General features: G+C 31.8%; 1 protein-coding gene and 1 long non-coding RNA gene across 3 annotated transcripts in view; one reads left to right on the top strand and one right to left on the bottom strand.

Moving 5' to 3' along the window:
- LOC135142227 (potassium channel subfamily K member 18) overlaps positions 1–16349 on the top strand; it is a 593321-nt gene that overhangs the window by 246460 nt on the left and 330512 nt on the right. The gene's annotated exons all lie outside the window — the stretch shown is intronic.
- LOC135142315 (uncharacterized) lies at positions 287–2013 on the bottom strand. The gene is made up of 2 exons (XR_010282498.1): positions 943–2013; positions 287–888 (listed from the first exon to the last, which is right to left on the bottom strand). It is a non-coding gene; the product is annotated as an uncharacterized LOC135142315 (long non-coding RNA).

The raw sequence follows: 16349 nt of genomic DNA, 5'->3' as shown, positions 1-16349 counted from the left end.
TAATCGGTGCTTATGATTTTCAATAAACAGTATCAATTTTTACTGAACAGCTTTGTTGCTGATACCTAATCTAAGCAACGAAAAAAGAGACGAGACTCCAGTTCTCTGGTGTATTAAGATCATAGGTATCTGCTGTGGTGTCAATCATGTGGGGGAGATACTGAAAACTGAGACTTATTCAAGAATAATATTGATGTTGCACATGAAGATTTAAAACAGTTTCTTTAAAGTTGCGAGTACTTTCTAGAGAGTGAAAAGATACGAATAAAAATTATAACAAAAATCGTGTAGTTGCATTTTTTTTTAAGAACAATACAAACTATAAACAAATCAGTACCAATACCACTAAGTCACTGATGTCTTATTCATACTAGTATAAAGAATATTTGGAAATGATGTTAATTTATGGAGAATGTAAACGCTATGCAGCCACTGCTGTGTGCGAATATACAGGTCTTTTCCCCAATCATCGGCTCCTTGACCAGCATGTGAATATTTAATGCGCACAATTGGCACTTCTGGGCAAACGAAAATCCACATTTGGCTAACGTGAGTGCATATCAAGAGCAATACTATTAATCTATGGGCCGGAATCGTTGTACCGTAACGTTATTAAACAATGTGCTCAAAATGATCACCATTAACTTCAATGCCAGTTCTAGCTCGTCGCATTATGTTGTGTTGTATATTATTTAACATAGATAGATAGACTCTTTTCAATGTTCGCCGTGCAAGTATCGAATTATGTGGAGGAGCGCCGTTGTGCTGAAACCACATATTCCGCCGTACATTCAAAGGAACGTCTTCCAACAACGCCGGAAGCTCTAGTCGTAGAAAATTAGCATATGCCTCCCCATTAAGGTGATCAGGTAACACAAACGGCCCCACCTAAAAAACAGGAACGGAGTTTAGTGATTTTATCAGATGCATTAAAATTTTTACCACAGTAGTACCAATGATTCCAGCCCATAGATTAATAGTAAATCGCTCCTGATACGCTCTCACCCTAGTGAGATGTGGATTTTCGTGTGCCCAGAAGTGCCAACTGTGTGCATTAAACATTCCTTCTCGGGAAAATGAACATTCGTCGGTGAAAAGAATGCGCCGTGAAAAATCAGGATTTAGTTCATTTTGTTGCAAAAATCATTGAGCAAAATGTACTCGTCGCGGGTAGTCGGTTGGTCGCAGATGCTGCACTTTCGTGTAATGGTAAGGATGCAGTATTCTCTCTTGAAGGATACGATGAGTGGTCGATCTTGAGCATCCACTCATTTGCGCTACATAGAGGACACTTCTCCTAGGATCCGCTTCCATGTTTTCTAACACTTGCTCTTCAGCACCCACACGTACATTCCGTGGAGCCCCAGCACGGCCTTTCCGACTAGGTTGAAAAGATCCATCTTCTCTTGCTCGATGTAACAATCGGTGAAACACTTGTTGGTCTGGGTGCCGACGATTATTCACGGGGCTCTAAGAAAATGACTTCTAATACCTGCTTTTCGGTAGCTACTCTATGTAGAATAGTAATAAATGTATTATTTGCCTACGATGAAATGAAACAGCTTCTCTTATGACATGTACAGCCCAGTTAAACACAATTTAACTAGAATGGCAGCAGAAATAACTTCTGTTCCATGCTACTTGCCTCAAACTAAACCTTGACCTCTCTGTGTACATTAATCAGTCATCTTTGGCGCAGAAGCGTCTCTTCAGATCAGTGATGAACTTCGTGACAGTTTATGACAAACAATTGTCAAAATGATTAAATTTATAACCATACTTCTGTTTTCTTTGTTGACGGAGGGGGATTCGGAAAAAATTCATTCAACTTTAGTATTACCCGATTTTTTGTTCTTGGCATAGGTAACTTTGAACATAGAAACGTTCGGATATAAAAGCAGCCTCTCTATTGGTCAACTTAATCGCCTTCCAGTTCTCACACGGTTAAAGCCTGGACAATTCTTTTTGCGAATTACGGCACAGTTCGGGACAGGGAACATGTCATTCACGGGAATGGCGCGAATTCTGGGACACCCTGTATGCTTCACTCTTTTGTGACATTTTTAATCTCTTATCTAAGATTTCTACATATTACCCCAGCACCAAAAGATAAAAACTAGTGGAGGTAGAGTTAAAGAAGATAATCCATATGCACGAAATAATAATTTACTGATACATAATCCAATTCCAATCTTATAAAAATATATGTGTCTTTTACTGGTTTTTGGTAAATATTTTCCATTTATAATGTATTAAATTAATTAGATTCAAATGATGAAATCTGAGTTGTTGTGGACTTGTCTTCATCTGATCTGAAACAAAAAGCATTTCGTGCAATTTTTGCTATATCAGCGTGAATTGATTTTATTGATTTCATCAGGAACTGCAAAACCGAATGCTTTAAAATCTTGAAGATGTTTTAAGTTATCATGAGAATAGGAAACTGTTGATCAAAATGTATTACCTATCCCCCCTCAAAAAAATGATGACGTCACCTCACAATTTGCAAAGCATGATGAATCTATACTTGCGATTACTGCATTAACATTTTGTTAGATTTGCTTATATAATCAAAAAAATTAATGACTTAGTCAATTTATTTTATTGATTAAAACAAGAATTGCAAAATTGAATACTTTAAAATCATCGCCAAAAGATTGATGACGTCATCTTAGGAGTTTTCCAAATAAATCCTATCTAAAATGTACAAATTATCCGTGTATACGTGTAATTTATCATTGCATTCATATTTTTAGATTTGCTAATACAGGCTGACTAAAAAAAATTAACGAATTTTAAATTCATTGTGAGCATGCTAAATAGTTAATCAAAATATATCTGTTTATTCCCCCCAAAAAATTGATGACGTCATTTCAAAATTTTGCCGAATAAGTTCTACCCAAAATGAGCAAAACGTGATAAGTTTTTGTTTGTGATTTATCACTGCGTCCATATTTTTTAGATTTGTTTTTCCAGAAAATTTTGGGAATACAAAACTGTGTTATTTTTTGAATAACACTGCACCAATTCAAGTTGATATACGTGTCCTTGCAAAAATGTTGATGAGGTCATCACAAAATTGTGTAAAGGAAAAAGTCAACTCGAAAATGCTGAATTTGTTTCATTGCACTTTATGCGCCAGGGAAGTTCTGTCGAAACAACGTTCTACCAATTTGTTATATCACAATCTACTAAAACCATTTTGGAAAAATAATAAAAATGATATCATTAAACATGTAACTTCAGGTCTGGAAACCATGGCATCTGCCTATGTGAAAATAACCGCCGTTTGCTATATATATAAAGAGGAAATTATTGATCCTATTATAAACAAAATTAAACAAAAAGCATTGAGTTACTATTTACGAGGCGACGGATTAAAAAAGAAGTGATTAACCAAAAAAATCAAAGAAAAATCTTAAAAATCTGATGAAGCCAGCGGAGGTCCCAAACTCATGTAGATACCGATATTAAAAGAAAAGTCGATTATCTAAAAAATCTGGTGAAGTCCTAACGTTTTTTTAAAGTTTTTCATAATAAATACATAGAAATAGAAACCGTTACATACAATTTATGGCGTATTGATGAAATGCCTGTAACTGATGAACAAAAGGTTATATCCCAGTAAACACAGTTACGTCGTAACGATGTTAATGCCACTTAACTCTGTCTACGATCTTGTTAGCTGTTACATCCCAAACTGCGTACATTTGCTTTCCCTGTGCTATGTAATGTAATCAACAGTGACCCATGCTTGTAACATACTGGTGACATCCACACTGTTTCAGACTAGAGACGTGCTCGCTGGTACATCATCATAACGTTGTGTTGGTATGTCGCTACATTCTCTATATTTTGATGTATCTGTTACGTTTTATTTTAAACGCCAATATAACGTACTAAATGGACATAGACGTTACGTATATATCGCAACATCGTAAACATATGACTCTCAGTATATTTTATTAACATGATCTATGCGATATGAATAGGCATTTCAGAAAATCTAGTTACCATTTAGGGATATGGATATGGAGAGTAAAATTTAGAGCTTACAGTAAATTATTATTTTATTCAATGTTTGAAAAAATATAATATGTAATAAGTAATAAAATATAAAAATTAATATAAATTCATAATATAAATAAATAAATATATATATGATTTCCTAATTCGAAAATAATACAATATAATTTACACTTAAAAAAAGACACAGAAACTATAAACTGTCGTTATTTTTTCTTTCTTCAGGCGTTGACTAGAATGCCGTAGCCACTCTGAGCAGCGTTGTTCTACTTCTTTTTCTATTGCGGAATGGGTCTTCATTGTAATTTCTTCAAAAATAAAAATTGTAATAATTATATTTATTGCAAAAAAAAAAATACCTTTCATAATATTCATTGTTTTTGTCCCAGCCATTTTGGAATTTTCCTACCGAACAAACAAGCTACAGCAAATTCACTGAATTTTTTTTTTTTAATATACCCCCCACATTGTTCTTTTTCCCATTACCACCTATGTGGGACGATAGCAGTTCCTGAAATAAGAAAAGAAGAAAATATTTTTATGTGTATATATCGAGTGACTCTGAAATAAGTTCGGAAAATAAAACCACAACATCACGAACTAAGAAAATTTTAAGTAATTTCTTTTATCTAGTCCTAATACAGGGGAAAAAATATCAAGATCTACACCTCATTCAGTGCCATTTGTTTTCATCTAAGCAACACACAGCAAAAATAAAGAAAAAATTTAGTCACAATGGAAACTGAATAAATCATTGCCGCATGATTTACATTTAACAAGATGTTCCGTATTTGTTTCTTGAAACTGGAGCAGCAATTTAATTACTTTGAATCCGTGTGACAATTAAAGATTTTTTTTCCGAATCTATTTGGAAGTCACCGCGTATGTATAACATACAGGGTGCTTCACTATAAGACTTTTCTGCAACCCACTATGTATGTAACGTGTTAAGCGAAATGTGTCATGTTTAGTAGGTGACTAAAAAGTGTTATAGTATTACAGGCATCTACCTGTATATAATATCCAAAATTATGTTATATGTAAGTACATATAAATATATTTAGTCCAGTCATTTTAGCATAAAAAAGGGATCAACCTCGGAATGAGAGACAATAAGCTGAATTTTTGTATACGCCTTAATTTTGGAGTTCTAAAAGTTGTCTCAAAAGTCTCATAAAATCTCGTGTCTGCGTCATAAGTTATTCAAGGTCAAAGGTCAAGATAAACAGTTTTTTGCAATTATCTCAGTTTCTATTGCTCCAATGATGTTAACAATTATTATCATAATTGTAGAGCACAAAATTTGGAACAAATTTGATTTGAAATATTTTTTCATGCACTCAATCGTCTTTGAGATAGAGGACAGTGAGCGCGCAGCGCTCGTCCATACGTACTGTAATGCAATCAACCGTGAATATCTGTGAATACTACCTTGAATTTTGAATAATTTGTATTATTAATCAATTAATACATTGTATTTAATAACATTTTACATATTTTCAATATATTCATAGAATAATACTTACCTACTTTGTGTAATTCAAAACTCATTTAATGAAATATTTATTGTATATCTCAATTTATTTATATCTTTAAAATGTGTAAGTTTTTAAATACTTATTTTTCTATCATGATTATAACTGGAAGGTCTGGAAACAACAATTTAGGGCACCGAAGATAACGACGATGAAACAGAAATTCCCGAACGTCCAGAAGATGACGGTGAAGAAGAAAATTGATACTTTTGTTCTTTAACTTATTAAAAATTTATAGATTTTCACTGCAATTCAATTTCAATCGTAAGAAATGTACAGCTGCTGAATAAAGATAAAATTAAAATATATTAACTCGTTTTACTTCCTTAAAATTTACTTTGAAAAAATTAATATAACTTTAAGATATATAATAATCTAACCTAAGATATACCTACAATAAATATGTCATTTAAAGAGTTTTTAATTACACAAAGTAGGTAAGTATCATTAAATAAATGTATTGAAAATATGCAAAATGTTATTAAATGCAATGTATTAACTGATAAATAATACAAATTTTTCAAAATTCAAGGTAGTATTCACAGATATTCACGGTTGATTGCATTACAGTATGTATGGATGAACGCTGCGCGCCCACTGCCCTCTATCTCAAAAACGATTAAGTGTATCAAAAAATGTTTCAAATAAAATTTGTCCCAAATTTTGTGCTCTACAATTATGATAATAGGTGTTAACATCATTAGAGCAATAGAAACCGAGATAATCGCAAAATAATGTTTTTCTTGACCTTTGACCTTGAATAACTTACGACGCAGACACGAGATTTTATGAGACTTTTGAGACAACTTTTAGAACGCTAAAATGAAGGTATATACGAAAATTCAGCTTATTATCTCTCATTCCGAGGTTGATCGCTAATTTGACTGGACTAATTGTATTTTTTTAACTTACAAAGAAACCTGCTTGTTGTAGTAGGCAGAGATAATCTTCTAATTCCTCAAAATTTGTTTACTTGTGGTCTTGGCGGCATATCTTCTATTACTGTTTTCTTTTTGATTTGTCACATTTGATGACGTTTTCATATTGGAGATTTGTTCACTCGTTTCCTTTAGAATTTCTTTTATTTCGCAGATATTTTTTGTATTTGTTTCAAGTCTAGAGTAAAATTATGTTCATTAGCACCTAGTTCATAAAAAATTGCAGTAACATACCTTTGCAACATGTTATGGCAAAGCGCCTCACTCTCAAAAACAATCACCGTAAGTTCTTCAAAATCAGCGGGAGTATCTTCAGTGATTAATGGTGGTATTTCCAGCTTGTCTGAAAAAACTGTTGTTGTTATTTACGTACAGTTATCAAAAACAACAGAAGCATGTAAAAATTAAAATGATTATTTCATTAGAATTATATTAACTTACCTAATGTAAATTCAACCCACACAATTTTCACAAAACTGCATTAAAAATGAAGTGAGTTACGGATTCACCAGAAAGGTTCGGTGGTTGTAAACGAAATGGCTAAATGGAATTCGACAGCTTCACTGTGAGTGTGCAAGTGCAATAACCATAAATGCGGAAAAAAGGGATCGTCCGACTCATAGACAAACCAAACCAAGAAAGGTCCGACTGCACCCCCCAAACATCTGCTGGTGGATAGTAAATGCAGAAGTTGAGCGTTATTTTTTCATTAGATAAAATAAATTTAATAAAATCAAAATTAACCACTCTCTAGTTTTTTTGCTACCCATCATCGCTTTATAAACGTCTTTATAAAATCAAAATTCGACGAATGAACTCTTCAAAACTTTGTCTCGTTTCAGGGACAATGGGCAAATAATTTTTATGGCTTTGTTTGTGTCGTTGGGTCTTCCCTATATTACCCCAGATGTTTAAGGTGACCAGACTTTCCGATGTGATCGGATCTGTATCGATTTCAATACTCTAATAATTCCTATTTCAAATTTCGTCTAATAAATGTTCCGATTAAAACATTCGTTCCGCGAATGTTCCGATTTCTATAGAAATCTGATAAGAATAAAGATAAATCCTCGGATAAATCACTAATTTTCATGAATAGTAATTTTATTTTGTGAAAAATTGGGAACAAAACTTGTATCGATACGGTTGTCAGCACTGTTTTAAATGTCAGCATTTGTCAGTACTGTTAGTATATTACAACTAAAAATATTCAAAGCAGTTATATATCAGATTACGATGGAAATGGAAACTAATGTTCCGATTTCGGACTTTTGAAATCTGGTCACCTTACAGATGTTCTATTTATAATTTGCCAAGCAGGTACTTACAAAATAACATTTCAAGTAAACAAGTTTACAGAAATAATTCTTAGAAATTATTACAATGAAAAAAACTTGTCTTTGGTATATTTCTAATAAAGCCGTTGTATTTTTCGCTCTGAATATAATTATTAATTAAGCATTACGAACTCACTGACGAAGGTCACTTTTTAAAGAATACGACGACCCACATCTAATTGACCATATAATCTTTAACAATAAATTTCAAATAATACCATAGTGGTTTTTTTAAATTTTGATAAGGTGTTGTAAAACTATTTCTGTTTCTGTTTTCATTCCAGGTACTGTATTTATGTGGGCAAAGGATGCCGCACGTGGGATTTTAGGGGCGGAAACGTATACCTGCTTAGATACTGTAAATACAGTGGTGTCCAACGAAGACAACAACAGAAACATACCCGATGTATTGATTATTATTAGAGAGCGGATTTTATGAAATTTGCATATCCGTTATTTTTTGCATATAAGTCTTGATATTTAATATGTGAACGAATCATGCTAATTAAAAATGAATACATAGTTTGTTTATATCGTAGATTTCGATCCGATCGAATTTCGAGACGATTGAAATTGTCAAACTCACTTTAATCTACGGGCGTTTATATCACGGAAAACAGTCCGTTCGATCTACTGATTTGTAGTTTGAAATTGGTTTGAGTTTGACGTTTGGAGAAAGATAATAGTGTAACATTATTTCTTTTTATCTGTGAAGTGGTCAACATAAATAATAAACCTATAAAAGTTCAAGCCCGTTTACATCGCATCTTCAAGCATTTGAATCCGTCTTAGATCCGATCGGTTCGATTCGATCCGACTAGTTTGTCGGATCGAATTTTGATCAATCCGCTTCAACATTCGATCTGCAGCGTTTATACCATTAGTTTCAATCGGATCGGACTGAGTCAATCGGCTTGAAATCCACGATATAAACTAAGTAACAGCTATAAAAAAATTGCATATTTGCATATATTTACCTTCTGCTGCATATTTCACGTAACGGGTCCATATTTTGCATTTTTATCAATTTTTGTGCTACTTTGAAAAAAAAATGCCATTCGATCGGCATTTTTCTAGAAAAACGAAATTTCATTAATCATATTGCAAATATTGTCCTGAGCTTCAAATAACTGGGAAAGGTTTGGGTTTTATAGTAGTTTCGAGGAACCACCGGGTGTTAAGCCATCCTTCCAGGTAAATTCGGGTCCTAATTACTTTTGGAAATACCGTTCATTTCAATATTTTTGTTCGTTGTATTAATGGTGTTTTATGATGGTCGAAGGGACGTTATCCTATTATTTTTCATCGTGAGTTTGCATTTAAGTATTTAAAGCGATAGAGATGTGTGTCAATGTGTAGATAACTCAAATTAATTTATGAATTAAACCTTTTCCTGAACTTATTCTTCAAGAAGGAACTGTGTTTTGTTGTGACTGCTCTAATCCGATAAGTATTTTTACATCTGTGGACGCAGTACGCAGTTTTTCTATTTACAAATACATACTTTAGAATCACCGGAAAAATTTTTGTTACAATATTTCGAAAAATATTTAAAAATAAATTGTTACCAAAATAGTAATTAAATAGTCGATTACTACTATTTTTTAATTCGTTCTGTTTACAAATATTTATTTTTGAGTATAAGAATATTATCTTAAAAAATGTCATTTATTTGTCAGTGAGATCTAATTAAGCACTTTGCAATGTGATTTATGTATTTTTTGTAATAAAAGGTGAGGTGTTTTTGCAATTTATAAACAAATTTAGTTCGGTTATTACGCTTTTTTTTATTTTTGGAGCATATGTAATTGCATATCTCTGCATATATTAAGAAAGTTATTGCATATTTGCATAAATTTGATGCATGTCATATGATCATATTTCCCAAAATTTTGCTGCATATTTTCCGCTCTCTAGTTATTATACATACACTCTATTACCGACATTAATAAAAGTCTACACTATTTCGTCATATCTGCTGCTTTATTATCAGTTTTCAGTTAGTTACATATTAGATATGAAATTAAGTGAATTTTTTGAATAAATAATAATTTAAAGATTAACCACGAAAATACTCAATTATAATTATAAATTATACATTACCAGTTTATTTTAGAGCCCAAGATTACATTGGAAAAATCTAAACTTTTGAAAATTTAATGTTAAACAGATATACCTATAACTGAATGCGAAAGTCAATACACAAAACTCGATGTTCAATTATTGTTTCGTATTCAAATTATTATTTATTTTCCTTACGATGAAAGTGAAGAAATTGTTTAATTCATTTTTATTTAAGAACGATATCGCTGACCTTGAAATAGATTAGTTTTTTAATTTCGTTTTTTTTTCTTTTTGTTGCTTTTGTTCCCGATCAACATATTTTGCATTAGAATTAATAAAATAATGAAATATATCATTTTATTTATCGAGCTCATTTCAAAATTCTGTATATGTATAATTGTTCCTTTTTGGCAGTGACGCATAGGCAGAGGTTAAAAAATAATGTCTCATTACTAGTCTTAATTCGTATTACCTGTTAGATCGAACATTTTTTAATTCTGATCATAAACTATGTGTATTAAGTCTTTTGTTCTGTTTTATAAAGCGCAGGTCGTTATGGACATATAAAAATAAATTATAAATAAATATAATTACAGGAAATATAATATGAAAAAAAAAATAAGAGCAACTCACTATTGGCGTCATCTCGGTTGTGCAAGATTTAAGACAGAGAAGAAATTTCTTTTTTTAAGACTCAGCATCTTTTGTTTATGAATACCTATACTATTTACTTGCAACACAAACATAAATAATAAATATAAAATAGAGCTATATAATACTCGATATGTATGTTTTTAAATGTTTTTTGCTGTTGCCCTGTCAGAAACGTTAATTTTTGATTTAACATGCCATTTTGTAAAATCAACTGAAAAACACTTTGCATAATTAACTAATAAAAATAAAATATTCCGAAGCATGTATATATATATATTAATCAGATATCTGGTAACTACAGTTAACATTACTTATTGGTTACATAACCGTAGTACTCCATTGTGATGTTACAAGGCTTACCTGCCAACTATATCGCTGCGACACAATAATGAGATATCTAGTAAATGCAGTTAACATTAGGTGTTAGTTACATAACAGGGGTACCACAGTGTGATGTTTAAATGCTTATATGCAAGCTATATCGCTGCGACATAATAATGAGATATGTAGTAAATGTAGTCAACATTACGTGTTTGTTACATAGCATGAGTACTCCATTGTGATGTTATATAGCTTACGTTCCAGGTATATCGTTAAGACATAATCATGCGATGTACTTATTGTTCTTTTGTGAGTACGTACCTGTCACGTCAACATCACAACTGGTTTACTGGGATGTACTTACAATGAAAAATGAGAAATTAATATCAATGTAAAAGAGCTGGAAAAGTATACGCTTGGAACTAACATAAGTGAATGGAAACATTTATCAGGCCCTTATATTTTTTTTAAATCTACATATAAATAAAAACAATCCAAATAATTATGCAACTATTTATCAAATAAAGGGATTAATGATTTTGACTATGTGGGATTATTTTATGAAGTGATGTTAACAGAAGAAACAAATTATGTAGGTGTCGCTACCTTAATTTCAAATATAATTGAATTTTCAGGTGATGTATCTGATATTAGTTTGTGGACACCAATAGCGAAACCCTCACTAGAAACTGAAAAAATATTGTCTTCACTATTAGTTAGCAAATATAACTTTTGTTGTGCGTGCAATGTAGTTAACTGTTACCGTAGGAATTTGTGATCTTCTAGAAGTGGAACCTGGCGCGTTGTAAATAATACTTAATCAAAATAAAATATCTAGAGCTTTTGTAGTTTTTTCTAGAGCTGAACGAAACGATAATTTAACCGAGATAATTATGATTTTTGATGATATCAATTTAGAAAAAATAAATATTAAAATCGATGGTACCCAACATCCTAGTTATGAATATCAAGTAAATAATGACGTTTGTATGCCGCATTTCTTCATGAAATAATAATAGTTATTTATGTATTAAGGGCATAATGAGGGAGATTGTGGCACGAGGGAATGTTTAAAGCCCGACGAAGGAGGGCTTTTAATTTCCCGAGTGCCACAATCGACAATTATGCACGTGGTACATACAACGTTTTATTTTATTTTAGTTTCTAAACTATTTTTAACGAAATATTGAGTATTTTCGGCAAGACTGTGTGAATTGTGCCGATGCGAATTTTAATACATAGCTGGCTATTATTTTGATGTTGTTATGGATACCACGTTGATTATTTAATAATTCGTTTTTCAAAATGTAAATTAAAGAAGCGGAAAACCTTTATTCAAATGAAAGTTTAGAAGAATTTGAAGTCGGTCAGGTAATGATTTGATAAAGTATTATTTTTCCAACTTAAGAAAAACGTTGAATATCGAAGCGTGTTTGAATAATTAATTGATTAGTGTAAATGAACAATCAATTGTTGCTTAGCAATTTTTGACAGATTTGTGCTAAAAAGGCCAATTTAAGCCCGCATTTGAGTGCTTATAAATAAGATTATGGTTCTAAAATAGAATAAAAAAGATTTAAACGTGTGTTAGCTATAAAAATTTCTGTAACTTCTATTCAATTGTTGCTTTTGATGTAACGAAAGAAGATGGTAAAACAAAATCTTCTGAACTAGGAGTTAATTGGACACTGAGGTCAAAATATTAATTACTAAAATATGCTGTAGTTGAATCACAAAGAACTGAAAATATGAATATTATAAATGAAAAGGTTTATTTGAAAATGAAGTAGAGAGTTCGCCTTTGGTTCATAAAGCTTTGTTGAGTTTTTAATTAAGTAAATGACAAGCAACGCCAATCCAGAGTCAAAAACGATGAATGATTATAGAGTATATTTGTAACTTAATCAAATAAAGAAACTCCAAGGCTGTAAAAAAAAAGAATAGACTGTAATATAAGATTCGATTTAATAGCAAGACCTAATAAAACAAGTAAATTAAGAGAAAAGCAGATAGGTGGATTGTAACCTTCTTTAATTCCAGCAGCAATAGCTGTGGCCAAAGCATTGGGTTTAGGTGCAGTTCGTTATGGATCTGCTAAACTAGCACAAAAAGCCCTTGGAGATGGCATAAAAAAAACTTCAGCACATAATTTATATTTTGACAGTTCTCGAATTTCTCCACTGGAAAAAATTAAAACAAATTTATTAAGTAGCGGAAAAAATATTGCGTGGAATAGCACACAATTACAAATGAATTCTTCTGTTTTATGTGGCTATAATTATAAATAAATATGTAATAATTAATGTAAACAAAAGATTTTTATGATAACTATTGTATAAGATTTTTTTTTGCCTTCCCGTAAATAAAGTGTTTCCATAACAATCAAACACTTTTTAAATTAAAGTGCTAATATAAACACATTCAAAATGGCTCGTCTTATTTACACCTATGGCCTTGGTTACCCGATGGGACTTACTATCGCAAGGTAATTTAGGTAATTTCCAATATTTTCTTCCAGTTTAAAATTTGGTATCTATGGTTCCGAAAGGGCAAAAGAGTATATTATTAACCAAGGTTGTGAAGACAATCATTCTAGATCGAGCGCAAATTAGCGCAGCGCCGAGGACTCAAAACTGCGAGATCCAGAATTAGGTTCACAAACGTGATTAATATACAAATTTTTTCACTAGTAGAACCGTAAGACAATAAACTTAAAAAAATAAACCTTCAATTTTTTGACGCAAAATGATGTTTGCATTTTTAATTAAAACTAATTTCAATCTTCCAGACAAAAGAACACCGTTTACACTTTAATGTATTTTATAATTGCAGTTTGTACTTTGTGGCCCTAGATGTCTCACAGTGCGTCTCATTAGGAGTGTTTACGGCTGCTAATAATACTACTTTTATATTGCTATATTACTTCAAATAATAATACTCGGTACCCTTTTTATGTTTTTCAACCACCAGACCACAGATTTATGATCTTGAAATGTTATATTATGTTGATATAGTTAAAAAAAAAATACATTTGTAATCCTAATATCGACGGGGCAGCACTGGATCGGGCGCGTGAGATTTTATTCCGTGCCTTACTCATGAATTGTCATTGCCAGTTTTTGACAAACTACAAATGTATTACAATTTGTGCAAAATGTATATCTATTCAAATTATGAGAAGACAAATATAAATAAATAAATAAATAAATAAATAAATAAATAAATAAACCTTTATTTTCTACAGGTATTATACCCAATTACAGAAAATAATATACATTAGTCATGCTAGTTAAATGACACGTTGAAATTATTTAAAATAAAAATAAAAAGAAGAAAAAAAACAAAAAAAATTAATAAAGATAAATTAAGTTAACTTCCATTGTCCCAATAAGTTACGATGCAGTGTCTAATTTTTGTAATAGCATCATTATGGATGTCGCAGTTCCAAGCAATTTTGTTGAAATTATTACATATTACATGCAATGGTGACTTGCATATAATATTTGTTCTGCAGGGGTGTGTATAAAATGTAAAAACTTGACGAGTATGCTGAGTTCTGGGGACTAAAAAGTTGATCTTTTGTAGAAGCGATGTGCAGTCTACACGATTGTTCAAAAGTTTCCACAGAAACGAAATGCCGTATGATATTCTACGAATTTTAAGTGATGTGAACTGAAATCTTTCAAGTAACAACGTATGATCAGTGCCACGTGGGGGATATGTCCTATCAACAATAAAGCTTAAAAACTTCAGGAATTTCCTCTGAACAGATTCAACATGAATAATATGTATTTCGTAAATCGGAGACCATACACACGCACAATATTCCAGCCTAGAGCGAACTAGAGAATAGTATAAAGCTGATAAAGACCGAATGTTCGTAAACTCTTTGCAATTCCTATAGATGAATCCATAGGTTTTAAATGCTTTTGCAACAGTATCCTGTATGTGGTTCACAAAGCTAAGTTGCATATCATATATGACACCGAGATCCTTATAGATATATGTTCTTTTAAGCTTCGAAGTTCCCATTGAGTACGTGAAGACGATAGGTTTTAATTTTCGTGTGAAAGACATGACAACGCACTTTAGGATATTAAGAGTGAGTCGATTCCTTAAGCACCAATTAATTAATATATTGATATCTTCTTGGAGTTGAAAACAATCATCAACGCTTGTGATTTTGGCGTAGATCTTTAAGTCATCAGCGAATAGTAATTTTCGATTTAGTAATAAATTAGGCAGATCGTTAATAAATATTAAAAATAGTAACGGACCCAAATTAGATCCTTGCGGAACCCCAGATGTTGGTACCGATGACTTCGACAGATGGTTTTGATAACGTACACGCTGCTCACGACCAATCAAATAAGAAGAAAATAATTGTACCATAGAGTTAGAAAATCCCATCAAGCGCAATTTTTTGAGTAAAATGAAGTGATCAATTTGATCAAAGGCCTTCTGAAAATCAGTAAAAATTACGTCGACTTGACCATTATCATCCAATATTTCAGAGACATCTTGCGTAAAGCACATAAGGTTAGTTGTTGTTGACCTTTTTTTCATAAAGCCATGCTGAAAGGGGGAAATTGACTGCTTAACAGAGGTATATATTCGTTTATGTAAAATAGTTTCTAATACTTTCGCAAAGTTACACAGAAGAGATATTGGACGATAATTTTGAATCAACCTAACGTCTCCTTTTTTAAGTATGGGACAAATAATGGATTTTTTCCAGATAGAAGGGAAAGATGATGTTTTAAGGATAAGATTAAATATGTGTAATAGTGGTTCAACTAATACTGAGCCAGTATCTTTCAAGAAAAAGCTAGGAATGCCGTCACTTCCTGCAGTAAATGAATTTTTACAATGATGTAAGGTATCCAGAATTTCTTCTCTAGAAATATAATCTATATCTATTGAGAAATTGACATTACAATCTACAGATACAGAGTTTAAACCTGTGCTATTCGAATCAGTAAATACACTACAAAAGTACTGATTAAAGCTGTCAACAATAGTTTCAGGTGTTGATAATGTGTGATCATTATAATACATGATACCAGGAATTCTAGAGGTCCCTTTTCTCTGTTGCACAAAACCCCAAAATTTCTTAGGATTATTAAGAAGATTGGACTGAATATCCCCAATGTACGACTTGTAAGCCTTGGTAATTAAAGATTTAATTTTTGAACGATAAGATTTAAATAAATCGAGATAATATTGTGATCGATACATTTTAAATTTAGTACGATAGGTAGACTTTTTACGAATTGCTTCAATAATTTCTGAAGTGAACCATGGTGGATAACTGTGGTAACGTTTGACATTCACATGTGGAACATATTTTCCAAATAGGTTCACCAATACATCGTAAAAACTATCGCAAGCATCTTCAACATCGGTTTTATCTTTTAAAAAGGACCAGTTAACTGTACAAAGAGATTGATAGAGAAGGGGAAAATTAGCTTTCC

Source organism: Zophobas morio, unplaced genomic scaffold (assembly GCF_036711695.1).
Source record: "Zophobas morio isolate AGI-343-1 ecotype UQ-CSIRO unplaced genomic scaffold, CSIRO_AGI_Zmor_V1 ptg000046l, whole genome shotgun sequence".
Taxonomy (NCBI): Eukaryota; Metazoa; Arthropoda; class Insecta; order Coleoptera; family Tenebrionidae; genus Zophobas; species Zophobas morio.
This window is presented reverse-complemented; position numbering and strand designations above follow the sequence as displayed.